General features: G+C 42.9%; 1 long non-coding RNA gene across 6 annotated transcripts; it reads left to right on the top strand.

The window, feature by feature from the left end:
* The first annotated feature begins 95 nt into the window (after positions 1-95).
* On the top strand, positions 96-27,748 carry LOC143439144 (uncharacterized). Of its 6 annotated transcripts, none has more exons than XR_013107538.1 (4): positions 102-282; positions 4,678-4,915; positions 8,749-8,867; positions 26,969-27,748. It is a non-coding gene; the product is annotated as an uncharacterized LOC143439144 (long non-coding RNA). The 6 variants fall into 6 exon arrangements; XR_013107537.1 differs by having other exon boundaries at positions 8,746-8,867; XR_013107535.1 differs by lacking the exon at positions 8,749-8,867 and adding an exon at positions 25,015-25,083 and having other exon boundaries at positions 106-282.
* The last annotated feature ends 227 nt before the right edge of the window (positions 27,749-27,975 follow it).

Raw genomic sequence — 27,975 nt, 5'->3', positions numbered from 1 at the left:
TTATTCTAATAATGATAAGGACAGCAGCAGTTAGGTTGATTGTGGTCATAGCTCTTGGCATTTGTCTATAACGAAGGGTCTAGTTTCCCATTCATCATTATTCTCCAGATACAACATTAGAGGAATTATCCACCAACTCCAACTGATTAAGAAAGGCAAGCTTAAGGATTAAAGAGCCTTGCCAAAGGTCACAGACTAAGGTAGGAGCACAGCTGTGACCCAAATCCAGGTCTTCTAACCTGAAGCCCAGCAGGCAATGGTGGGGAGGACATCATCCCAAAGGTAGGCGAGCTTCCAGATAAAATGTCGGTTCAGTGTTGCTGGCTATTCTGGCTAGAATCCTCTCCGTTCCCCTTGTGAGTCCACAGGCACCATAGCAGCTTCCAGGAGGTGGAAAAAAATAAGTGAGAGGATGAAGGTTTCCACTGTTTCTGGAAGGTAGGGAATTCTGTGCATAAAAATAGTTTTTCTTATCAGGAAAAAAAATTCAAAGAGCTGAAGAGTCCAGTATATACAAACATTTTTTTAAAAGCCCCAAGGAGGCCAGACCAAAGTCATACAAAAGGCTCTGTTGGGCTATTGCCCACTGTGAGCTCCTGGTAACCCCCTGTAGGCACTGCCCACCTGGCCTGCCTAGGGACTCTCCAGTCTCCAGGAAGGACCCTCATTATTCAAACAGTTCCAGAAGGTGCAGGAGGACAGCGGTGACTTTGGGAGAAGCACAATCTTATCTCCAGGGTGAAAGGGACCATTTGTTGTTTATGTCCATGGGAGCAGGAGGCACAAAGAGAGGAGAAGGGCGCCAGGAGCTCAAAGCTGATCTGAAAACCCTCTGAAGAAACAATGCCTTCTCCCGGGATGAGCTGCAGCCCTTCTGAAGACAAAAGCTCTCACAGATGAAATTGGTCTTTTGTGGTTCTGGCAAGAAGGAAGTCTGATAAAGCTAGCCTAACCTGACCCTCTCCCCTCCTTGCAAAGGAGACTGGAACTTATCTGCAAGCGGAGGAAAGTTTGATCATATGTCCTGAACTCCTATCTGATCTCCTTGTCCCCAGACTTCCCACAGAGGCCACCATGCTACCACAGAGGCTCCAGGACATCCTGGTGACCTGCCTCTGAGTCCACTCTTAGGAGTCTGTGGTTAGGCTCCCTTTTTGTTTCAGCCTAGACCAAAAAACTGCTGTTGACCTAGAGGGCTTTTTTTTTTTTTTTTTTTTTTTTTGACAATTTTGAACTTGAACTAAAAATAAAAACGAACCAGTAACTTTGAAGTAAGCCCAAGCCTAACTCTTGCTTGAACTGGTTTGGGCCCTTCTCACCCTGCCAGCAAAAGCCCTCAAATTTCTAAGAGTGCCTGGCTGGACCAGAGCAAGTTGCCAGCCAGCTGCTGCTCCTCCAGCCAGATCACACCACATGTCCCTCTCATAGCTGACTTTACTCCCTCTTTTACCCCTGGGGGTCTGTGCTGGAGTCCAATATAAGCTGACTTTGCAGAGAGTTGTTTTCTGGGCAGCCCCAAAATTCATGTTTAAGAGGTATTGTGGTTGTAATGGGGTCCTGGAGACAACATCTCTAGAAAGTTTTATTTAGAATGTAGACTGAGTTGAGGAGGTCTGGAGGGGGAAACCAGTGGGAGCTAGGATTGGGTCACTGGAGCCTTTCCAAACCACCCCTCTGCAGTTGTTTCCACAAATATCAGGGGCAGGGAGGAAGGACCACACCTAAAGCAGGGCACAATTTATCCCACCCAAGTCTGGCAGAGGAAAACAGTCTCTTCTCAAACCTTCCTCAGCAAACATTCAGGCTGCAGTAGTGTGAGGTGCCTGTGACTTCCAAGCCTAGGAGAAGAAAATCAAGTCATTTCTTGGAAGAGAAGCTAGGCTGTCTTTCATTGGTGATTACAGAAGCCATTATAGGCATGACAACTGTGCATGTGTAATCAAGAGGATGCCCAGGCCACATTAGTCAGTGTTTGTTAGGGATAATGGTATTATTTCATAACATTGCCCATAATAAGATTATCTTATAACATTACCCATAATATTATTATCTTATAACATTACTGATAATAATATTATCTCGATAATAGCATGCATCTTATTCTTTGAATTAACCAAGTGATTCGGTACATGAGACAAATCTTCTCAACTAGAGGTGAAATATTGAATATACCTACATATATAAGTATAGATGTGTATATGGGTGTTTGTGTGTGTGCACACATGCATGCATGTGTGTATGTGTTAGTGAAAACACAAGTATACATGCATGGGTGTTTGTTGAGGATTCTGAGACAGGGTCTCCTTATGTAGCTCAGGCTGGAGATAAACCTTTAGCAATCCTCCTGCCTGCATCATTCTCCAAGACTGCTAGGTTCCCATGCTCAAATTTGAGAGTATCATTAAAAAGTAGCTTTTATTGAGTACCTAATATGTGCCTGGCAAAGGACTCTGTGTCTTACAATGGAGGGACTTGCCAGTATAGACTTCTGCAGATGCCTGTGGGTGGAATGGACTTGGGCTTCTCTTTGGACTGTGGAATTTCCAGGAACTAGACTGGACACGTACAGTGAGCTTGCTTCTATATCAAAAGACCATGACTTTCACCCAGATCTTTTTAAAAAAGGATTTATTTATTTTTTTATATGAGTACATTGTAGCTGTCTTCAGACACACCAGAAGAAGACATCAGATCTTATTACAGGTGGTTGTGAGCCACAATGTGGTTGCTGGGAATTGAACTCAGTACCTCTGGAGGAGCAGTCAGTGCTCCAGAGCCATCTCTCCAGCCCTCACCCAGCTCTTAAAAGCCTTTAAGGACTATAAAATATCACCACTTAAGAAGTATGATCTCAGATTTTGATTTTGAAACTTAAAAAAAATATCTAAACACTAATTATTCAGTGAGGGAGGGAGGGAGATAGAGACAGAGACAGAGAAAGCAACAGAAAAAATCAGAAAGAAGAGGGCGTCAGATGCCCTAACACTGTAGTGATGGGGGTTTGTGAGCCACTGTGTGGCCACTGGGAACAGAACCTGGCTCTTCTGCAATAGGAAGTGCTCTTTACCTGGGAGCCACTATTCTAGCCCATGGTTCCGAACCCTTTGATGCAGAGGTCCTTGTCCACTCTAGCAGCTTCACTCCTGTCCCCCTGTGCCCCACGGATTCTGCAACAAGCACGAGATTCTCTTTTAAAAGTTGTCCCTTTATTTAGTAGTTTACAATATCTTTCAATTTTTATTGTATTTCATTCCGTTGGTTTCTGTGTTTGTGTGTGGATATGGGTGCGGTGATCAGCGGTTCGGGAGTCAGTTCTCACCTTTGCTCACGTGGGTCCTTAGGATTGAACTCGGGTCTTTGTGGCAAGCACCTTTCCCCACTTAGCCATCTTGCTGGCCCTAATTCTCTTTGAAGACTTATTTCATACTTTTTTTTTTTTTAAAAAGTTACATTTTAGTGGACATATAATAATTAACTAAATATTTGTGAATATATATGTATATATATGATAAACAGTATGATGTTTGAGACATATACACATTGAGGCATAATCAAATCACAATCAAATCACAGTAATTAACACAGCTGCCATTTTAAGTAGCTATCTTTTCTTTGTGGTAACTCTTGAAATCTCTTTACTTAGCTATGTAAATATATAATGTATTGTTAACTGGAGTTTCTTAGCTGTGTAGTTGAATAACAGAACTATCCAAGTCTAACTGTAATTCTATACCCAGGGACCAATATCTGCTTTCACACTCACCCTTGCCTCTGTGGTAGCCATCTTTCTAGCCTGTATTCCTGGGCTCAACAATTTCTATACAGAAGAAACAGAAAACAAACCCTTACTTTCTATCACCATACTCAACATGAATTACTGACATAAACACAAGACGCAAAACTCTAAAACTATTAGGAGACAGAGAAGATTCCACAACATTGATCTGGGCAAGTTTCTTAGATATAATCACAAAAACATAGGCAGAAAGTGAGAACTAACGGGATTTTAACATCAACGCTTCCATACAGGCAGGGTATGATCCCTTGTTCATAATCTTATCTCCGGTTTCTAAAGTAAGTTCTAGTACTTAGTGGATGTTTAATGAAATATTGTTGAACAAATAATGAAACAAATCTTTGTAAGTAAAGTGAAAAAGTGTGAGTGTGTGTGTGTGTGTGTGTGTGTTTGTGTGTGTGTGTGTGTGTGTGTGTGTTTATCAGGGAGAAGGCATGTGCAACAGGAAGCTCAGGGCTAATTTTCTGGAAGGCAGCAGTATTGGGCACAGAGCCAAAGGAAGCCATGTTCTCGTGTCCTGGTGATACTTGGATTTGGCTCTGAACCGGAACGTCTCCTGTATGCCTGTCCCTGCCAGCACCCCTGTGCCTTCACTTTCCATGGCATCTATTAATGATAAAAGTCCCTGCGGTTTATAATTACCAGTTTGACAAGTTCAGGAGTTCTCTGTTAATTATTATAATTAGCTTTCCACTCAGTGAGGCATCAGGAGTTTAACAACAATATTAACAACGGGAGGACAGCGATCAAGAATTGACTACAAAGAATTGACTGGAAAGACTTCCTTCTGCTGTCAGGAAAACTTATTAATGACGGGGAAATCTGCACAGCGGCTCCCTTCTGCCTCCTTAACTCAACTGTTGGCTCTTCTTTCCCCGTAGGAAGTGAGAAGCAACTTTTATGGCTACTATTCAAAAACTGAAAGTTTAGAAACAATCAAGGAAGAAAGAAACCACTAACCTGATGGCTGTACGCCCTTTTGAGCAGAAACCAAGTGGAGGCAGCAGCCAGAGAAGAAAGCATCCACTGAAGGAAGCTGCCAGCTCCAGCCCAGTTCCCGGGAGTGCAGGCCCAATAACAGGGTGCTAGGAGCAGGAAGTCTGGTGCTCATGGGAGGAGGTATCTTTCTTACTGAACTTTTCCAAGCAGACTGGGGCACTTTACTGGTCATCTATTAGTAAGGTCTGTTCCCATAGTACACTCACAGTATCTCTCATTCAGTCCCTACCACACTCAGACCTGCTGTGCCACTTCTCCTGAAAGACAATCCTCCTGACCCCACCCTTCATCCCAGTGACCCCCCACCCTTTATCCTAATAACCTAGCCTTCGTCCCAATGATCTCATCCTTCACCCCAATGATCCCATCCTTCATCCCAATGATCTCATCCTTCATCCCAGTGATCTCATCCTTCATCCCAGTGATTTCATCCTTCATCCCAGTGATCTCATTCTTCATCCCAGTGATCTCATTCTTCATCCCAGTGATCTCGTTCTTCATCCCAGTGATTTCATCCTTCATCCCAGTGACCTCATCCTTCATCCCAGTGATTTCATTCTTCATCCCAATGATCCTATTCTTCATTCCAATGATCTCATCCTTCATCCCAGTGATCTCATTCTTCATCCCAGTGATTTCATCCTTCATCCCAGTGACCTCATCCTTCATCCCAGTGATTTCATTCTTCATCCCAATGATCCTATTCTTCATTCCAATGATCTCATCCTTCATCCCAGTGATCTCATTCTTCATCCCAGTGATTTCATCCTTCATCCCAGTGATCTCATTCTTCATCCCAGTGATCTCATTCTTCATCCCAGTGATCTCATTCTTCATCCCAGTGATCTCATCCTTCATCTCAATGATCTCATCCTTCATCCCAGTGATCTCATCCTTCATCCCAGTGATCCTATTCTTCATTCCAATGATCTCATCCTTCATCCCAGTAATCTCACCCTTCATCCCAATGACCCCATCCTTCATCCCAATGATCCCACCCTTCACCCCAATGACCAACCCTTAATCCTAATGACCCTACCCTTCACCCCAATGACCCACGTTTCATCATAGTGATCCCACCCTTCATCACAGTGATCCCACCCTCTTCTCAGTAATCCCACCCTTTATTCTAATGACCTACCCTTTATCCCAATGATCTAGCCTTCATCCCAGTGAGCCCACTCTTCACCACAATGACTCTACCCTTCATCCTAATGATCTCACTCTTTGTCCCAATGATCTCACACTTCATCTCAGTGACCCCCCCATCCTTTATACTAATGACCTCACCCCTTTATCCTAATGATCCCACTTCAACCCAATAATCCCACCCTTATCTAAAATGACTCTGGAAGCTTCTGGTTACTTTGATACAAAGCACAGTCCAGAACCTTCATTTTGCCACTTGGGTTCATGCAGTGTGGGTGTGAGTTGTCTTTCTATTACTGATTGTAATCATTCACTGGGTCATTCAGATGATACACTTGCACTGTATTTTAATTACCAGATATGGCTTCAAAGCTTGCCACATCAGGAATCCATAAGACAGAAAGATTCCCTAGCATCATCTCTAATGGAGGCCACAGAAAATAAAACTCAAGAGATTAATAAACAGTATCATCAATGAGGATAAATTTTTGTAGGCATCATACTATAGACAGAGAGAAATCTGGGTTAGCCTTTCCAAGAGGTGACTTGAAGTGTCTAAGGCCAGTACCCAAACATCTTTTCTCAGTGGGATCACTGCAAGAGAAAAAAGATAATGTGTGTTATTTTGGCACAGAGGAACAAGACTCAGGGCCAAACACTTAATTTTCTAGGCTCCATTTTATTTGCATTTTGGCATCATTGTCTGAGGTGGAATTTTAGTGGGAACTCTGGAACTCATAAGGGGTACTCTGGGTCTCAAGGAAGTATATTACATCGTTCAGACAACCCATGGGTAGCCACAGATTCAGAGAGCAACATAACTTGGCAGGACGAAGAAAGGTGTGAAGGCAAAAGGAGACTAATATTTATCTAGTGCCTGTGATGTACCAGGTGTCGTGGTGGACTTTGAGACAGTAGTAATCACATTAGTCTAGATGGGGGGGGGGGCAGCCTATCTACTGCCTTCTGACCCCCTTCCCACCACACTCCAATAGCCATTAAGGAGTAAACCTGTGAAGTCACAGGGAGCGAGCTACAGGCAGTAAAGGATGGGAACTATCAAGAGTTCTTTGGAAGATGGAAAGAAGATGAGAGTGTTCATGATGCAATGAATTAAATGGTGGAAAGTGAGAGACTATAGGAGGAGACCTTGGAAGGATCCAGGAGCTGAGAGCACCAGGATTTTCAGTGGCTGATTAGTTAGTTAGGCCTGGTGGCATACACCTTTAATCTCAGCACTAGAGAGGCAGAGGCATTAGGATCTTTAAGTTTGAGGCCAGCTTAGCTTATATGTCAAATTTCAGGCTAGCCAGGGCTATAAATTGAGGCTACAATCCAAAGACCAGTAGGAAATCTATTGATCTATATCTTCTTTTCTATTCTGAATGATCAAATGGTTACACCTTTCCTAACCTGGAAGGAAGGTTTGTTTCTCTGGAGACTTTAAATGGGGTAAGGCCTATATTCCGGGATCTCAGATTTGGGCAATGGTGAAGGTGAGGATATCCACTAGGAAAAAGACATCTTCATTCTGACTCTTCCCATTGTTGGGTTCCTCGACATACCAGCCAGGCTTCTATACCCCAGCAGGAGGTCATAGAGTTGCTTTCTGAAGAAGAGCATCAGTGAGACAAGGCATATGTGAGGACAGCCAAAAATGCTCACAATTGTGCATCCCTTATGACTATAGTGGCCATCAGCTGATAAGAGTTTACATGAAGCTTCCAGGTAAATCTTGGAGCTTCGTTCCAGAGGTTCACTGAACATTTCAGAAAAACACAAAAGCAGTGTCCAAACTAACAGGAAAACTCAGAGGAAAGGAAATGACACAGAAGAGAAATCCTTGAAAAGCCTCTGGAGAAATGAATGGAGATGCACATTCATTCAAGACATAAGAATGAAATGGTGTATCTTCCTCTAAAAGAACAATGAAGAAACAAGAAAAAAAAATCTCTTAGAAGTTAAAACTATGTTGGCCAACATAGTTTTTTTTTTTTTTAAAGCACAATAAATAAAAATTTTGTGACAATAAATTACATTTCTGAGAAAGTGAAAGCCAACAAAAAGGCTGAATACGAAATCATTAAAATACCAGTATGTGGTTGTAATTTCCCCTGTTACGTGGGAAGAAACTGAGGTGATGAGGAACTATTGTTTTGATACCAAATTCATAGTTGGTAGAAAAAATGGAGCTGGGAGTTGAACCCATGTCTATGACCCCAGAGCCATGGGAAAGATAGACACAACAATGCTCTACTGTGGATGTGCCATGGGAGGGCTGAGGGTTGGAGAACATCATGGCTTTACTTTCACGGCATTTGAATAACTAGTAGGCAGAGGCTTCAGTTTACAGAAGCATTTTGTGACGATCTGTAAGTGCTCCATCCCCTGTGCTGAACAGAGCTCTGTCCTGTTTCTATCTAGAACTGGCCCAGAACACAGTGATTCCTTGTACTGGGTCTTTCTTTATCTGAAGCATGGTGCACTTACATTAGACTTAGTGGGGGCATTTTCACTAAGTATCAGATAGGATAGAGGAGCTGGTTGTACATCAGACCTTTCATCCCAGTGGATTTAACTATGAAATGTATTTCAAGTCAGGGGGAGGATGTGGTGTCAGAAGAAACGTAACCACTAACAACTACAACTGTCAGGACCGCTGATTAATAGTCTCTGCTGAGCTGTGGGTTGTGGACAGCAGATGGAGACAAGAATCCATGCATCCCTGATTCTCTTCTGTCCTCCCTACCCTCTCTCATCCTTTTCCTTTCTCCTCCTTTCTTTATCTCGTTCCCTTCCAGTAGAGAAGACAGAGGCCAATGCTGTCTCTTTAACTAACGGATGAGCTGGAGATCAAGATGTCAATTGTGATGTGGCTTATAGTTCCTGAGCTAAAGTTGCAGAGATTTGCTTCTGAGTCTTGGTAGGTCGCAGTAGCGTCTCTGTTTGATTGAAGGGCTGAGCTTCTTCCTGTTAAGTTTATATCAAGTCTGGTGTCATAGAGGGAGCCCTGGCACCTATAGAAAAGCTTACCCACAAGCAAGAAGTTAGAGGGTGAGGCTGTGCTTCCCAGAGTCAGTTGTATCCCCAACATTACCAGGCTGGAGCATCACTACTCCATTATGGGAACAGAGGTGGGAATGGACACGGTCCAGGTGTATTGTGCTAATCAACACTTCCTATAAAAGATAGTTTCAGGATTGGGGACAATGTTTTCTTTTGGGCAAAAGCTTGCATAAATGATGCTTCCAGGGGTGGGATGGCAGCTGTGAAGTCTTTAGAAGATATTCTGAGAATAGTTGTGTAAAAGTCATGGTGCTTGAATTTTATACTACTCATCTCCTGGAATACATTTCGATAAGCTGTATTGATTATGTTCACACTGCTGTAACCAATTACCTTAAAAAAAAAAAAAAAAAAAAAAACTCCAGGAAGACAGGTTTATTTTGGCTCACAGTTCAGTGGAAGACAGTCCATCATTGTCAGGGAAGGAATGGCATCAGGAGCGTGAGGCAGCTGGTCACATTGAATCTGCAGTTTGGAAAAAATAGACATGAATGCTAGCAGTCATCTAGCTTTCTCCACTTTTCTCTTCTTCTGCCCATAAGATGGTACTGATCACATTCAGGGTATGTCTTCTTCCCTTCCCTCAGTCTAACCTGTCCTAAACGACTTTCAGAGAGGACCCTAAAGGTGTGCTTCCTCTGTTCTAAGTCCAATTAAGTTACAGTGAAGACCAACTATCACATATTCATCCTCTGTTCAACTAGACCTCCAAACACATCGTTTTTAACTATGCCATTTCCTCCACTGCCCCTGTCTCACGTTTATTTCACAATGCAAAGCGCACTCAGTCCATCTCCAAGGATCTCCAATGTCTTAAGAGTCCTCAAAATGTTCAAAAGTGTCAAGTCTCTTCCAAGACTCAACATGATCTCTTAACCTTTACCTCCTGTGTAATCAAACTGCAAGTTACATAGTTCTAATGTGCAGTGGTACCGAGCAATTATTTCTACTTCCATAGGGAAGGTGTGGTGGATAGCAAGGAAAAGGCAGAACAGGGCAGGCCTGAGAGCCAGCAGGGAACACACCAGTCCTTGCATTTCTATATCCAACATCTCAGGTTTGAGGTGATGTCACCCACACTTCGGCAGCTTTAACTACCCCCTTTTTCTCCAGTTCTTCCATCTGTAGCAATGTATACGTTCTTTTGTGCCAGCTCCAATCCACGTTAAAACTTTCCATGGTGGATTTCGAATGGCCCCGTCATTTTCGAACTCCTGAGATCTCTACTGAAACCTAAGACTCACCTTCAAAACAGCTTCACACCACTTTCCTTTGGGGACACACTCAGGGAATCCAAACATGCCACCCACTCTCCAGTTTCAGTGGCTTTTCTTGAACCTTGGTGCAAACCTCCATGGCTCCATAATCTTTGTATTCTGTATGCCTGCCAACCCAACACCTTTGTGGATGACTCCTGTCAAGGTCTGCTGTTGGACTGAGATGTGGTCCTGTCCTCTTCTACCGCAGTTGTCCTGGCTGTTGTATGTGTTGGTGAGTGAACCTCAAAAACACTTCCCTGACCGGTTGTGTCTATGGGGGAAACCCTTTTAGTGGTGCTCAGTTTAGCCTCTCACTTTTCAAATGAGTTGGGATTTTAGAAGTTAGGGTCCTTGGCAGAGGGATGTAGGCCTCGAGGTACTTTCTATATTGCCCCAGTGTAAAGGGCAAGGCTTCTCTGTACCCTCCTTGTCTACAACTTCAAACATGCTCAAACTCTTTCGACACAACTTGCACATTTATCCTATCTTCTTGATTTAAATTATTACCTCAGAAAATGCGGTGAGCAATAGCCCTGTCAAAGGCTCCATGTCATGCCGTCTTGAAGTTTTCTCATCTCATTACTTTTGAATTTAGCTTCCCACAACTTTTAGGACACAGGCAGAAAAGAGTCAGATCCATTGCCAAAATATAACAGAAGGGCTTGTAGCCCAGTTCCCTATAGAATCCGTGTTCTCTTTTGAAGTGTTCTGAACGCAGGCCTCTACTCTCCACATTTCTCTTGACATTCTGATCTTCTGAACTTTCATCAGAATGCCCACTAAGCTTTGAGGGTCTTATCCTAGGCTTCTCTAGCCTGCAGGCCTGCAAATGCCTCCCCACAAATGAATTCCAAATGCCTACAAACTGTGTGGCCAGATAGAGACAACAAGAACTCTACTACTGATATCGATTTTCTGAATTAATTGCTTTTTATGTTGCTATGACCAAATACCTGACAAAAAGCAACTCAAGGAAGGGAAATTTTCTTTTGACTCATAGTTCAGAGGAGTTCAGCTCATCAAGGCAAAGACAGCATGGCAGAGAGAGAGAGTCTGAGGTCACAGATCATATTTTAATCCATGATTGGGAATCATATAGAGATGAATACTGTTGTTTACCTGTCTTCCACTGTTTTTCTTTTTTTTTTTTTCTTTTTTTTTATTCACTGAATGACTGCAAGATCCATAGGATGGTGAGCACATTCAAACTGGATCCTCTCTCCTTAGTTAAACCTCTCTGGAAACACCCTCAAAAACATGAGCACAGGTGTGTCTCTTAGGTGATTCCAACTTACTCATATTAACCATAGAGATTTACTATACCAAGCACTGGAAAACTCTACAGGGAGTCACTCCTAGTTTCTGCTATGAGTAGAGAGGAAGCTTGTAGTCTAAAGATGTTACTGCACCATCCCCAGCAATACACTTAATCATCTTGGGTCCCAGCTGGTGTGTCTGAGTCAGGCATAGATCCAAGTGCTTTATTCACTTTCTAGGGTCTCTATGGGAATCAAAATGCAGCCCTGTATGAAATAAAACCTCAGCCACTAAATAAGGGCATTCTAGTGATGCTAATATGGCAGCTATTCGGTCTTGGGGAGCATCTCTCCTGAAGGACCTTCCATTGATCTCTCTCTCTCTCTCTCTCTCTCTCTCTCTCTCTCTCTCTCTCTCTCTCTCTCTCTCTCCTTGTCTCTGACTCACAGAAATGTTCAGGACAGAAGCCTTCTTGACCACAAGCCACAAACCTTTTCTACCCCATACCTAACCTTAGTTTCTCTGTTTTTGAAAACAAACTGCAACTTGCACATCTATAACCACACACACACACACACACACACACACACACACACACACACACACACACATACACGGGGGGGGGAGAGAAACATATTAAAATATATCCTATACCTTCTGCTCAGAAATGGCACACACAAAGAGGTCTTAAGATATAGTGATTATAACTTTCCTCAAAAGCCTTGGTACCTGGGAATGCACACTAAGACAATAGGCTGAACACATATTAGATGACTATCACCTTTCTGCATTGCCCACTTTGCTGGAGCTGAGTGGGTTGCCTTTTCAAACACCCCAAGAGTGAACCAGCCAGTCTGAATTCAAGATCAACATCACACACCTTTCTTTTCATAACTCTCTTTTCTTCTAATCTCCAGATAGGTATGCAAAATAATTCTCTAAAATGGAGGTACTCAGAAAACCATCAACATAATGAATAAACTACAGTCATTGTATGCCTGTGTGGGTGACTTTGGTCTCTCTTTTTCTGTCTCCTGGACCCTATGTTATTCAAAACTTGGGTTGTACCTCAGACACATAGTTCACTGGATCAGTGATGGTGACATGCATGGCTCTTGTTTCCTTCCTGCCAACAATGAGCAGAAAAAGGTGGACAAGGCATGGGAGATTAAGGTGTAGAGTTGTACCCTTTCTTAAGCGACACTCAGGCATCTGTGAGTAGACTTAGAGTAGACATTGGATGCCATTGGCTAGCATATGCCATCAGAACCTGAAAGTAGCCCATAATATTGCCTCCTGAAAAGGGAGAAAGCAGTGTGGAATGCTGTAGTTTAGGCTGGGGCCTCCAAATGAAGGAAAGATTGCCCTGAGAGAGGAATGTGTTTGATGTAAGCATTTAATAGCTCTACCTGCTGGGACTAGAACCCAGTGTTCCATAGTTCCTTTGAGATGATGAAATTATTTTAGCAACGATTGAAGGAATAATGATGGAGCTTTCCAGATGTCACAGTAAGACAGGGACTAAGTTAGCACTGCCAGCTTGTCCCAAGTCATCACTTGTCCTATTAGCCCCCATCTCCTGGGCCGTCTAAACTCCTCAGCTCAGTCTCTGAGTTTCCATCTCAGGATGGTCATCTCTAGAGCAAACGGAATTCTAGTCAAGAGCTATATGATCTCTCCTTGGAATGCCAATGTGTCTGACGTGTCTGATATTCTATATACTAGTCTGATACCACACCATGTGCACACATGTTCTTGTGCCCTAAGCTGTTAACGTCTCCTACATCATCACCTGATGCTCTCCATCTTGGCTACAGTCTCTTTTCCCATTGCCTAAAGCAAAGACTTCAACATGTCTTTCTGATGAGTCTGTTCATATTAGGATGAAATGAGTTCCAAGTAGGATTTCTCTCATTGCTCCAGGCCCCATCTGATGGTGGTCACCAGGATCTGACATTCTCATTTTTCCTGTTGGGGGGAAGAAGGAGTTTTCTCTCGTCTCTGAAAGAGGGAGTGACAGGCAAGTCACAGCAGCCAGGGTTGGAAGACAGACTGTGGTTTCTCATCATTAGAAAAATTAAAGTATACAGACAGAAATGTGGTTTTGCTTCCTAACTGTATCCTGTCAACTAAATATTTCATTTAGGCCTAATGCCTGAGCCAAATGAGAATCCTGAGCAAAACTGCGCTATTAGAATACACTTAATTATTGATTCAGCCAGGCAAAAAATAAAAAATAAAAAAAACGGGTGGTACTCTAATTCCTCTTATCAAGCATCTCGAGTGCTAATATGCACTTGAACAGCTGCTATTATCCTGGGGAGCCCACTGTCTTCAGCTTCAAAATGTACAACTTCACACCAGCCACATGGAGAAGACAGACTGAAGACAATGGCAGAGATACATCCTCTTCCTCCAGCTCAGAGAAGGCTGAACAGAAGCCCGGAGGCTGGTGACAAGATTAGGGCGGGCTCCTCAGTCTTCTTTCTAACTTTCTTCCTGCTTACAGGAGGGAAAGAGCACGGGACCCTGTGGTTGGTATATTGGTGTCAGGTCTGAAATTGTGGATACTCGAAAACCATCATTCTTGTGCACTTTTGCATATCTGCACTTGTCTCATTCACACAGCTATTAATGTCATAAAGACTGAAGAGACATGGCGAGGGGCCATGTAGCATTAGTGGGACTGATAGGATTAAGACTCAAGTCTCATGTCTAAATTATTTTGGGATGGAAAGAAAGAGTACAGAAGTTCAGAGGTAGGGGAGGGTTGGTTGTCCCTGCGTGTGTGGTAGGGAGATGTTGTTGTGTGGTAGGGAGATGTTGTGTAATTATATGATAGGTCTATAGCAAGACAACATTGGAGTTTCAGCCTCAAAAGTGCCAGAAGTGGGATACCCAGGAGTGGGATACCCAGGAGTGGGATACCTCCCCATGAATTGTTGAGCAGGAGTGTTCCAGAGATCCTCCTAACAATACAAGTTATTACCATTGTTCTTCATTATCCATCCAGAACTTGATGCTAAGACTTACTGCTGAATACAGCACACACTTTGGCCAGAAGACTTGGAGAAACAAGCTGGTACTGGCTGGGAAGCTTCTTCCCTACTGGCTAGATTTCAGAGTACAGAATGTTATACAATAACAACTACTGTGGCAAGATACACTCATAAATGTACCAGTAGCATATTTAGGGGTAACCAACTGCTTTCTGATTGAATCTAAGGCCTACTATAAGTCTGGTGCTGTAAAGCTGACTAAGAACCCATAGCCTGTGAGTTCATAGTCCTGCTACGATTATTTTGCTGAATAATATCAAACTGCTCTCTAAACCCATATCTCTGTATCCTAGATTAGCACAGCCCCCAGGCTTTGTCAGAGAAGCGTCTTTATGCACTGGATGATGGTTAATGGTAAAGACTCAGAACTGGTAAAGTGTAGAGATATCTATGAAATGCCCAGCCATAAGTGGAACATTTATATCACCCTCCCCCGGGGCTCAAGGAATATGCACATGGGAGAGACAGAAGAATAGAAGAGTCAGAGGCTGGGAATCACCAGCACGAAACACTGTCTTCTGGACATGAGAAGATTGCTGTATTCATGAATTCACAGCAGATGTGGCTGTTTGCAGAATACCTGCATAAGATAAAGCCAGAAATCCTGGAGGCAGGCTGTGGAAAGGGACAGGTTTAGAGGTCCCCATCCCTAGTTGAGGAGCTATTGACCAATGCTTGTTGTTGGAGGCAAGATAGTCAGTTTTCTTTAGGGATAAAGGTCCCTAGTAGTTGGACTAAAATTCATTGAGTAGCCCCAGAGCCAAGAGTATAAGGACAGAATACATTGGACTCCATAGAATACACACACACACACACACACACACACACACACACACACACAAATACAAATACATATGCATGTATAAATGAACTGAAATTAGGATGAGGTAGGATGGAGCAAAATGCATTGTATTCATGTAAGAAATTATCAAAGAACATTAAAGATTAAAATATTATATTCAAATGCATTCAAAATGTAGTCTTATTGCACAAATATTTTTATCTATATTTTATGATTTTCCCATTCACATGTTAGAGTCCACCACTATATTTAATCTGTAATTCATGTGCCCATCACTCTAATTAACAGGCTCTTATTGCACTTATTTTATCATTTGCTCTTTAGTTCAATCCATCTTTTCTTCCATTACTCATTCATGCTTTTATTATCTGTCTATTTCCATCCATCCATCCAGTCATTGAGTTCCAAGACTGTGTAAGATCCATAAAGGTAAAGTCCTCCAGTCGATATATCAGATGAAGGACAATCTTTCTACTCCAAGGTAAGGCACTGCCTTTGGGTCACCTCCCAGAATCAAAATGTAGAATTTTATGACTAACACGTGCTTCGTGGGACATTATGACCAAAGCCAAGAAAGTTAAAAAGTCATTAGAAGAGAGAGGAGACAGAATTAGCAAGTTGAAGGAGCCTTCATAGGCCATGATGTCCCTCTTGTCCCCACCTCTCTGAAGGTGGGCCTGCTACTAAATCTTAAAAGTAATCTCCAAAAGTAATTTCTTTAATGGTCCCACAAATGATGCTGATTCATGGCTGTTGTATTGCTCTTTCCTCTGAATCAAAGTATCCCCTGCTAGAGGGAGAAAGGAAGCTAGTAAAACTTTTTGGGGAAGCTGTAGGCAAGCCCACCCCAGCAGGGCAATGCAGCTGATATCTGAGTATCCACTCTTATGTGAGCTATCCCTCACCTGCATGACTTCAAGTAACCCCAATGAAGTCATTGGTTCACCAAGCTAAACTTGGCCAAAATTGTTCTTTTTTTTTTCATTCCTTTTCTTCTCTTTCTTTTCTTTCCTTAGTCTGACTTGAATACGTATTTGTTCACCTTTTCTCAGGCAAGGTCATGCAGTTCTTTCTCTCTCTCATGAGTCAACCATGCCAGTTTGCTCAGAGTTGCAGATCTTCCAAGGTAGGGATGCAGTGGGTTGGTCATCCTATTTCCTCTGATCCTACAACTCCTTCAGTCTGGATTCTAACTTCCTTCTGTTTATACAACTGTTTCTTAGCTCAAGGCCTGAAGCCATTGCAAAGATTCACCTAGATATTTTTCTCTGTTTAGGAGTTCATGGCAATTAGAGTCATGATCAGATAACGTGGCTGTGCGCAGAAAGGCTGTTATCAATCATTTATTGCTTAGGTACTCCACCTTTGACTCTCCTAATACTCGAAGCTCCATATATTAGTTGCTTTTCTTCTCGACATGTCTAAATAACCAACAGAAGCAAGTCAACACTGTGTATTAGGACTCTGTAGAAGAACAGAACAGATAGATGGAATCTATGGCAAAAGAGGATTTATTTATTAGATTAGCTTGCACAATGTGGTCAGAGTGGTTCCACAATATCTCATGCCAAAGAAGCTTAGAACCCAGTAACTAACTGCTTACTTAGTCTATGAGCCTGAGGCCTCAGCAGTTCAACACAAAGAATTGGAGAATTTCTGGGGATCCGCTAGTCCTAAGTCAACTTTGGAAGTCTGAAACTAATTCTGATATCACCAAAGGAATCGGCTGCAGCAGCAACAGGGTAGATAAACTCAATGGTAAGAGTGAAAGTCAAGCCAGCCAGAAATAAAAGATTTCTCCTCTCATGTCCCTTATATGGGCTGCTACAAGAAGATGCCAACATGTTTAGGATGGGTTGCCTCATGCCCATTAAAACAATCAAGATAAACCTCCACAGACATGCCCATGGACTAAACAGATTTAGACAAGCCGTATGGAGACGCTCCTTAGGTGGGTCTAGGCTGTGTCTAGTTGGCAGTTAACCAACTATCACCAGAAGTGAGGATTTATTTCGGTTTCTCGTTGAAGAAGGGACACAGAAAATACTCTAGCAGGCGTGTGTGGCAGCTCCCACATAGCATCCCCATCAGGAAGGAGGAGGAGATGAGTGTTGTGTTCTGCCTACCTCCTGATTTTTATCCATTCCAGAATCCCAACTCATCGGCTGGTACTGCCCACATTTAGGGTGGGTCATCTATTCTCAGTTAAACCCCTCTGAAAACACCATCATAAAGGCACCCAGAGGTGTGTTTCTTGATGACTTCAATTCAGACATGTTGACAGGGTTGGGCTGAGCCCAGAGTAATATCCTATTTGCTGAGTCTTTTGTATATAGAAAGTTCTTCATCCAGCTATCCTAACATCTGCTTGCTCTTTCCTCAGAAGTGACAAGGCAGAGCCTTCTGACTAGTACTGATCCTTCTAAAACATGAAGCCAATGTCTAAAATCTCTCTAGCTTTGCTCTTTTTTTTTCTTAGTGTATGTCCTTTGCTTGCTCTGTCCTCCAAGGTACCATTTCCTGTTTATATTATTCTTTGCTTTTTCTTCCATTATTCTTCAAGCACAGAACCCAGACAGGACATGGTGTCTGAAGGGACACCAGCCGCACATATTATCCATGTCTGCTTTGAAGAGTGTTGTGGTTATGTGAGCCCAAGAGGTCCTTTGGCCAGGTGCTGACAAGCTTTGTCGCAAGGCCTGTGAACAAGGGATGAGGCCTGGGGGAGGCCACAGAGGCAGCATTCTGTCTCTCAGAAGAAATCACATACACCAGTTCTTTGGCAATCCCCACTTTCTGTCCCTTACAGGGTCTGTGATCACTGGCTCTGCCTCGACGATCACCTTGGCTGTTCTGGGAAGCACTGTAGCTTCTTAGTGTGCTCATGTAAAGGGAAATGTCCACAGAGGCCTGAGGGATACACAAAGCAACTGGCAGTTCGTGGTGTGAAAGAAAACAACATTGGCGAGTCAGAGGATGGAAAATAGGAAATCAATGGCATGTGAAGCCTGGGCAGAGCAATTAGGACCAGGGGACTGGATCTTGCCCATGGCTGGTTGCTTAGTAGGAATTATGGCCAGGATTGCTTCTTCTGAAAGTTCCTGAGCCTTCTGTCGTTTCCAGACCATGAGTGTAATGCAGGGGAAAAATGAAGGCGATTAGAGTGGGGTTGGTTAGCTGACGCACGCACATGCACACACGCGTGCACACACTCCCACATACACGCGAATGCGTGCATACACAATGACTGCATATAGTTTTGCCTCCCCGTGCCCATGCCTTTGTACTGTGATTTTTTTCCTTTCTCCTAACTTGAAGGGAAATCCGTTTCTCAAGACCTGAAATCTGAACAGATATTTTAAAACTCATTTAAGCCAACGAAATGCAACAGAACCAGTCATGAATCTGTTCCAAGCTTAGAAGTTAAGAGCTTGTGTGCTCTGTTCTCTCCAGGAGAAGGTGTTTTTGTGTGGAAAGCGTGTTGGATGATGGGAAATATATGGCTCCATTATTCTGTTACCACAGAATTGCTACAGCCAATCATAAGGTGTGGGTGCGAGGCATCCTGAAACAGTTAACCCACAGCCTAGCCACTAGATGACTACAGTCACGTTACGGAACCCAACGAAGTTGGCCATGCATGGCCCACATCTGCAGAACCTCCCATCAGACTAGTGAGTAATTTCAACACTTTTTGAAGTCATTGGGTTTGGAATAGTTTACATGTGGCAGTAGTTAAATGAAACACAGAATGAAGGGGTCAGGGGAAGACATATTGTATGCTAGACATCAATAATGTTAGGATTAATCTAGGCTTCTCTGTAATCTGAGTTTATCTCTTTCTCCCTTCCACAAATATATACCAAGCACATTACACCTGGCCTCTGTGGCTTCCTCTTTCAGGGATGTTGTCTCATTCCTCCTCTTCTTTTGCCTGGTTAATTCAATTTTTGTTGTTGTTTTGTTTTTTGTTTGTTTGTTTGTTTTTTGAGACAGGGTTTCTCTGTGTTGCCCTGGCTGTCCTGGAACTCACTCTGTAGACCAGGCTGGCCTCGAACTCAGAAATCCGCCTGCCTCTGCCTCCCAAGTGCTGGGATTAAAGGTGTGCGCCATCACTGCCCGGCTGCCTGGTTAATTCTTTCCTTGTCACTCTGCTTAGCTGTCACTTCTGCCGTCTCATCTCTGTTCCTTAGTTATCTTTCATCCTATCTTTCCGTTGCTTACTGTGTTATTTTTACAACCCTATGCCCCTCATCATGAGCACAGATATCCTCAAAGCCACTTGGTGATTCTGATGAGAATTCAGGAATGAAATGAAGCTACTTATTGTGGGTAGAGGTGTGTGTGTTTGGGTGTGTACGTGAATGTGCCATATGTGCGTGCATTTGCATGTGAGTGTGTCTGAATGTGTATATCTGTACATGTATGATAGTGGGAGTATTTGTCTGTATGCATGTATGTGTGTTTGTATGTGTTGGGGGACTTTTCCTACATAGATACTACTCTCTTGCTCTCCCCTCCTTTTCCTCCGCCATCTTGTGATCAGCCCCTCACCTTCCTGGCAACTGCAGGGTTATCACTCCAGTCTCCACAGAGAAGTGGAATGAAAGCCTGATGTTTCTCTTTGTTGTTCTGTCCGAGAGTTTCCACAAAATCACCACCAAAGTCCATTTGTGAAATATGTTTGTAAGGCAGAGGAGAAACATATGACAGAAAACTTAATGAGAGCAGCGACTTGTTGTTGAAAGTCCTTTGGATGCCCCAGCACTATGACCCTCTCTAAGGTTTCCCTCTTCACAGTAATAGATTGTCTCTCTTTATCTCGATAAACAATTTTTTTTCTTTCTTTGTTACCATCGATGCTTTCTTGACTCTTCCTACTGGGGCTACTTCATTGAACTAAAACCTCGTGTCTATAATGCAGAGTCACTCCTTGGTTTTCCATCCCTTTGGCAGGGCAGGGCTGATGCATCCTTTCACCGTACAGCGTATCATCCAAGTGTATCACTAAAGAGACTACAGGGGCTCTGCTGTTAGCTTCAGCCCGAGTAATTTCTTTTCTGTCCACATATCATTTTTGCCTATTTCCTGATTTATCTGTTCCTTCCATAGAACAACTTAAGAGCTGTTTCTACCTTGGAAACATGAATGTGCTCTTGGGCTGAGCACGTCCTCAATGCATATTTACTATCTAACTGATGTCAAAGTCAATGTATGAAGCGGGCCATATGGGCCCATCGTAAAGCTGGAATAAGGGCTGGATCTGAACTTACAAGGAAGGGCACACTTTGATGAAGGAGTCCTCAGAGAACGTTAAGAGTAAGAAAACAGAGTCAGAGAGTCCGAGTGGGGTGGAGACCTGTTGCAGAGATGAAGAGAAAGCTCAGTTTGAAATTAGACAGTCAAAGGTCATAGCTGAATAGCCTACAAGGAAGTAGGAAGTAAAGAAAGGCATGAAGATGGGACATTGCGACAGGCATGACAATCTGAGGCCTTGGAGGTCTCTTTGCCTTGTAGTGCATGGCTGAGTCAGGAGGATAATGAAGTGAGGTCAGGGAGGGTTATTTCACACCTCAAATTGATCCAGCCACTTGGACATGTATATGTTTTCGTGCAGACAGGACTGTGGACTGTCTGTATCAGGCTTTCAGATCAAGTGAGACACTGCTGGCAACTTCACGAGGCAGAAGTCACACACTGAAGTGCTTTAAGGACTGAGTTCTGGAGAGAGACTGTTTCAACTGCACATTTCACCTCTTAGTAGCCGTGAGAGTTTAGAATGAAGAAATTCAAGGCACCATACTTCCCTCAACTCCAACACCAGGAGAGTACCTCATGTATAAGCTTGCTAGGAGCTTCCATAAAATAAAATGCCCTGAGGTAGGTACTTAGAACTTAGTCTCTGACATTCAGTAGATTAGATCACTTAACTGTGGCAATAATTAACAAATACTTTCCAGCCACCGTGGTGTGTCCTATGCTTTACTAAGCTAATTGGACACAAAAAATTGAACTGTGCTTGAAGGTGCTTGTGGGAAGAGACACCTTAATGTGATGCCCTGTACATACTGTCAGGGAGTGTCAGGCAGGGAGGGTTTTTTCTAAGTACTCCACAAAGGTTCTAAAAATGATCTCTTTCTACTGAGGCAACTCCTGACTCCAAGCAGGGATAAGAAAATGACAGTTCTTTCTGGGAGAGTGAGTCAACTATGGGGTGCCTACACTGCCACCTCCCAGGTTCCCCTATGAGATTTCGCCACTGCCCAAAACTCAGTGAGGTCTGACCTTGCAAGATGGGATGAGTTCTCAGCCCAGAGCCGTATGACTGCAGCTGAGGACGGGCCCATTCATAACGCAGGCACCGACAAACCCTTTAGCGACATCGCTGAGGGCGGGCTATTACTTACAATGTAGTTAGTGTCGCTTAACCAGAATGGATGGGGTGCGGTATTTGAGAGAAGAGCCCTAAGTCTGATGGAGAGGAGAATAAGTTACAGGAATGGTAGGCTTGTCTAGAGAAGCAGGGGACAGGGGCACAGGTTACGACTGAAGACAGGTCATGCCTACTCAATTCAATTGTTCTCTCCTTTTGGTAAGTGTTGAAGATTAAAATGTTTAAAGGGGGGGATTAAATCAGTGTTCAGAGAAAAACTAGACAGGACTGCAATGAAAATAAGAATTCCGAGAAAGAAAGAGCAGCAGGGGTTATGGACCGTGAAAAACATGACCATGGGGAGGGGCACTAAAAACTCTACCAGAATTCTAAGGCTTGATGCCCACACAGATCATCTAGTTTTGCCACCTTAAAGGTTTACTTTTCAGTCTTCAAAGTTCAGAAAACTTTTCCTCAAAACCATCAAAGACAGCCCTGGCTGACTGACTGCACTGAGTCTCTTGACAAATTACCAAGTGTCATCGTGATTTTTTTTCCCTTTATGGAGTCTTTTACTCCTGAGGATTACCCAGAAAGATGTGGGTAGATGCATTCACTAACCCCTTCATACCATACCTGCATTCCCAGGGTCCATCGGTCTTGCTAAAGGATAAGAAAATAGGTCTGAAAGCTGCTCCTTAGAAACACTAAATGGCATGTATTTGAGAGGGTGGCCCACTGAGTCCCAGACTACCAGCCCCTAGTTCGGACCCTAGTTTCCTAGTAAAGTCTTTCATGACCTTCCAGACCCATGTTGCTTTCTCCTTCCTGGTAGTGGAATGGAGTCACTTAGCTGAAGATTTTATTGGCTTAGAGGAGACAAATGGGCTTGCAAAGTCTAAAACTTTTGAGCCACATGACCTTAACTCTCAAGACCCTGATTCTTGCTTTAAAATTGACTGACCACAGTGCCAATTTCACAGCGTGGTTGTGATTATTAGCACTTAGTTCTGTACATATTCAGTAAAGACTATGCCCTTCATTCTTTCTCTGCTCCTTTTCCAGAATTATGAGTAAGAAGAGTAGTCTGTATGGGACTCATGAGATTGAATATCTTGTTCTAATATAACCACTAAATGGCAAGCTGGCTTTAGGTGAATCATTTCAACTTAACCTCTCAGTGTTTTAACCTATAAAAGGTGGGATGGACATTTTCCAGAATTATTGGATTAAAAGAGAAAATGGATGGGATTTTTTTTTGAGATGCTGAGAGGTAAGATATTAAACCAGGGGGAGCTGGAAGATGTTACATAGGGTCAGCCTTTTACCATGACATGGCATGGAACTTGCAAGGTTGGCAAACAGTGCTCTAAAGACAGTGCTTTTTCCCCCCTTTTGCTTATAGACACAAAAATGGGGTTTAAAGTTTATAATGGAAAATGACTTAACAAATATCATGGAGTTTAACATGCCTTTGATTGTTACTGTGTGTTTTTCTATGATACAGTAGTGAACCAGACAAAGGTGGCGCCATGCCATTAAGTGTATAGTCTTGAGACTTAGAAAGATGACAAATTGACTTTCTGAGACTTTCAACTGTTGAGGAATCCATCTCTTTAGATTAATATCCACCACTATTCCCAAACATGAACAACACACACACACACACACACACACACACACACACACACACACACACACACCACACCCCAAAGAGAGAGACAGAGAGACAAAGAGACAGAGAGACAGAGAGAGAGAGAACATTCATAATTCCTGTTTTCTTCAGCCTCTCATCAATGATATATATGACTTGTGGCGAGCACCATGTTCTCGAGACCTCACTTTCCTCATCCCTGAAGTCAGATAGACAAGCAAAGTGCACATGATTCCCCAGTCATCCATTAGGTGTTGAAACAAATATGAACTGCCTCTTTTTTCTGTTTTCTCGATTCACGTAGGGCACATAGGGCCTGACCTCATTCAGTGTTGCCTCTGTATTCTCACCTAGGGACATAGAAGACTTCACATTCATCAGGTAGATGGGAAGAAAGAAAATTATTAAGCTCTATGACTTGGAGTTATTGCATACCACTGTCTCTCATATTTTGTTAACAATGCCCCTAGAATGGCTCCAAGAGAGGCCGAGAATCTATAGCCACCATTGGAATCTATAGCCACCATTGGACTCTATAGCCACCATTGGATTCTATAGCCACCATTGGAATCTATAGCCGTCATTGGAATCTATAGCCGTTAACATCATCAGATCTGCAGCACAGAGGCTTGCTAGCTCTGCCATTGAAATTTCAATGCCAATTTCATGTAGTTAAGAGTAACATTTATCAGAAGGTGACATGGGAAGTCCTTCTTTGGAATGTAGGGATGTCTTCCCAGCCCTTGCCATAAAGAGTTTATCTTTCTCCCCACATTGTGGGATGCAGCAGAAACTGAGAAGAAGAATATCTGGGCCAGCAGAGTCTGAGAGCCAAGAATGAGCCAAGAAATGCTTCCAATCTGGCTTCTGTGATACCCATGAAGGATAGACACCCCTGACCAGGGAAGAACGAGAGGACAAGAAATACTTGAAAGATGAGTAGAGACGTAAATGAAAGAAAATCGGAGTGTTCACAAATAGCTCGTGCTCTTGTGCGGCAGGAGAGACAAACAGAGACCGTGCTCTGTTTCCCTTTTCTTCTTCTCACATCTCTTCCTTTTCTATGAATTTGGGCAGATCAGCTGAACCTGCCACAAATCCATTATTTAAATGTCTGTAGAGCCCACTGCTTTTGAGTTACACATCTAGGTGATGCTCAGAATATACCAGGAGTGTGGGCTAAGCACTACCTAACATCCTCAACTTGAAATAACAAAATCTGAGAACTAGCCACCAACAGACCATGTCCTACTTGAACAGTGTGAAGCCTGTTCTCTCCGTGTTGGCTGCCTCAAAGTGCTAACTAGAGGAATGCTCCAAAAGCCATGTGGGTTTCTCATCTCCATGTTCTGACCGCTCTGTTCTTGAGGCTCATTGTTATTTCAGATGTGGTCCTGGAAATGAGCACAATTACCCTCATGTGTCTGGACAGTTGGGTGCACAATAGGTTGGGATTATTAACTCCCTTATTCAGGACACTACATTTCTATTAATGTTACATTAGCTTTGTTGAAAGTCATGTACCATGCTATTACATAATGAGCTTACAGTCAACTAATCCCCTATGGTTTTGTTTTACATGAATTTCTGGAAAACGAAGACTTCTCCCCACTCTGTATTTACACAATTAATTTTGGATGGGAGATGTGGGACCTTCAGTGTACCTCAGGTAAATTTCATCTTGAATATTCTGTCCCATCCTCTAGTCTGCCTTTTGAATCTAGATTTTATCACCCAGAGTTATTAGCTGTCCGCCCAGCTGGGTGCCATCTGCAACGTTGATAAGCAAGCTTCTGTGTGATTTAGGCAGGCATTTGTGATGGTCAAGTTTCAACTGTTTTGCATGACTATTGTTAAAATGAGATTGTATCCCTTTGCATATATTAGCCAATGAAAAGAAAATTAGTAGACCAGTCAATTTATGGATGAACTACTGCCTACCCACAAGGTGACATGCAAAAAAAAAAAAAAAAAAAAAAAAAAAATCACCTTGCCTCTGTTTCACATTGCTCTCTCTCCAGAGAGAGGTACTGGGGAATGAAGACAATGCTTCTTGGTACTGATTAAATATTTTCCTCTTGCTTGAAGTCTAATAGATGTCTAATAGACGTAGTAACCCTCAAATATCCAGTGCAAAATGTCTCTTTTCCCTTGAAATTCATTCTTCCTTTAGTCTGCTTCATCTCAGAACCTGACAATTGCATTCTTACAGCTGCTCTGTCTGTAAAACCTTGGTGTCATTGTCAAGTCTTATTTTCCCTTCACACCCCAAATTCCAGTTATCAACAAATTGTTTTGCCTCAAGCTACAGAAAATATCTAAGACATAGTTCTGGGTATAGTTCATCATTCCAATTGCCAGCACCCTGAGCTGAGCTGCCATCATCATTGGCCTGGACTGGTGCCATAGCCTCTTCACTCTCCTGGGTCCCACCATTGTCCAACTACAGTTTGTCCTCCTCTGGGGCAGCATAAGTCATCTTTTAGGAAGCTAAGTCAGATCACATTCCCTTCCTGCTTGAAACACCCCTATAGCTCTACGTTTGCTCAGAAGAAATAACTTATTACACTCAAAACCATCTTGGGGAACAAGGTCCCTCAGTCCACCAACCTCTCTGGATGTTCTTCCTTGCTCACTGACATCAGGCATAGTTCTTCTTGCCCATGGAATATTCTAGAAAAGACTTTCTGGTCATTCATTCTGCTGGATGGCTCTCTTCCTGCTCAAATATATCTTACATTCCCTGACCAACCTCAGGGGATTTATTGACCTTCTGCTTCTTATGTTTCTGACCAAACTTGGGACTCTCTTGGCCTACAGAACACAACACCCCTTTCCACATCCTAGTCTTTTCCTCTCCTTATTTTATTTTTTTTCTCCATAACATTACGTGTTACCTAGCATATGTCAACTCCTGGTTTATGGCATGTGTCTTCTTCACATTAGATACAAACAAGGTTTCCTTTGCTCAGTTCTACTGTTCTGCACCGAGAATATGCCATACACATAGGTAGCCAGCTCCCTGTAAATATCTGTGAAGTGGTTAAGCCAGTGGCTCTAGGTTAGCCTTCAGACTTCCAAATATCTTCCTGGTCTAAGTTTCTACAGCTGTACTATGACCTAATATTTGTTTGGTAGAATTTGAAAGTATTTCTCTCAACACTAGGGAACCCTTCCTTCTAGTGAAGATATACTGATACAGGAATCAAATGGATACATTCAACCAGAAAAGCTCCCCTTTTGATTGTATTAATGAGTCATATTAAAGTGAGCTCTTCTGGCTAAAAAGAGCGCAGAGAAATTATTTGAAGAGCCCCAGTTTCTATGTCTGCTCCAAAGTCCTTCTCATGGAGGAAGTTTAAAAAAAAAAACCATAAAAGCAAAATGTACGTTGATCACTATGATGAGTGCAAGTTACAAGAATTCATTTCTAAGAATAACTGTATATAATACATCATCATTTATGAGAGTTTTTTTTCCAAAAGGGGAAGCAAGTATCTTTTAAACCTTGTTCCAGCTCTGCTCTCACTTCCTCCTGTCTTCTCTCTCCCAAGGGTGGCCTGGGGGATTGGCTACAAGCTCACTGATGGTCTTGTTTCAAGAAGATACGAACATCTGGAGCAATCACAACATCTGGAGAAAACGGAGCTGTAGATTTTAATGGAAGATGTACCTGGTTTTTTTTTTTTTTTTTTTTTAAGTCATTCAACCCATTGCTAAAATAGAAGGACATCCAGTCTCCCAGATGAAACACAGGCTCAATTAGAAATTGTGCTGAAATTCGAAATTACAACCATTTCTCCCCCTAAACGACAGGATTACATGGCATCGCTGAGGAACTGACAGGTAATTTGAGAAACTAAGGTTCCTCAGACTCTGTAGTTAATGGAGAATTTAGCACCAATTCCTGTGTAATTTGCACTTCTGAGAAGCAGAATTATTATAAAGTCAGACATCTCCAGCACTTTCAACTCTTGGATCTGCCAGGCTTTAAGATGACCAGGAATGTAGAAGGACTAGGGTCAGAGGTCACCATTTCAATATCTGAGGCTGCCTGGCTCCCCCAAACTGGCATTTGAACTGAAGAGTTGGAAATTGGAGGTGACATTCAGAAGTCTCTGAAAATTATAACCCCGACTTCCTCCTGGAGACGCTTATCTGAATCCTAGCTTACCCTTTGATGGGGTTACTGAAAAGGCACTCTGCTCCGAGCTCTTGAAAGATAACAGACAGCGCCAGTGAGGCCCCGGTGTATCCCTTGGGGAAAAACAGTAGCAGTTGTAACAAGCGGGGACACTAATTAAAGGTCTCGACAACTTTGTGAGGATGAGGGAGTCTGCCCCTGATGTCTCTTCTCTCTGGGCTTCTCGCTGGAGAGATGCCCTGAGCCACAGGGCTCTTTAATAAGTGCTCCTCAACGGCCGCTGCCCCAGGAACCAACATTTGTGCTAGAAGGGGTCACTCCTGGAGACCATGGCTCCCCTGCTCCATTTGGCTGTTCCATTTGTCTTCCTGCCCAAAAGGGATGAGACAAAATGAGAAACAGACACCAAAGCCTCCA

This window comes from Arvicanthis niloticus, chromosome 26 (genome assembly GCF_011762505.2).
Source record: "Arvicanthis niloticus isolate mArvNil1 chromosome 26, mArvNil1.pat.X, whole genome shotgun sequence".
NCBI lineage: Eukaryota > Metazoa > Chordata > Mammalia > Rodentia > Muridae > Arvicanthis > Arvicanthis niloticus.
Note: the sequence above shows the minus strand (reverse complement) of the source record. Positions and strands in the feature narration are given on the sequence as shown.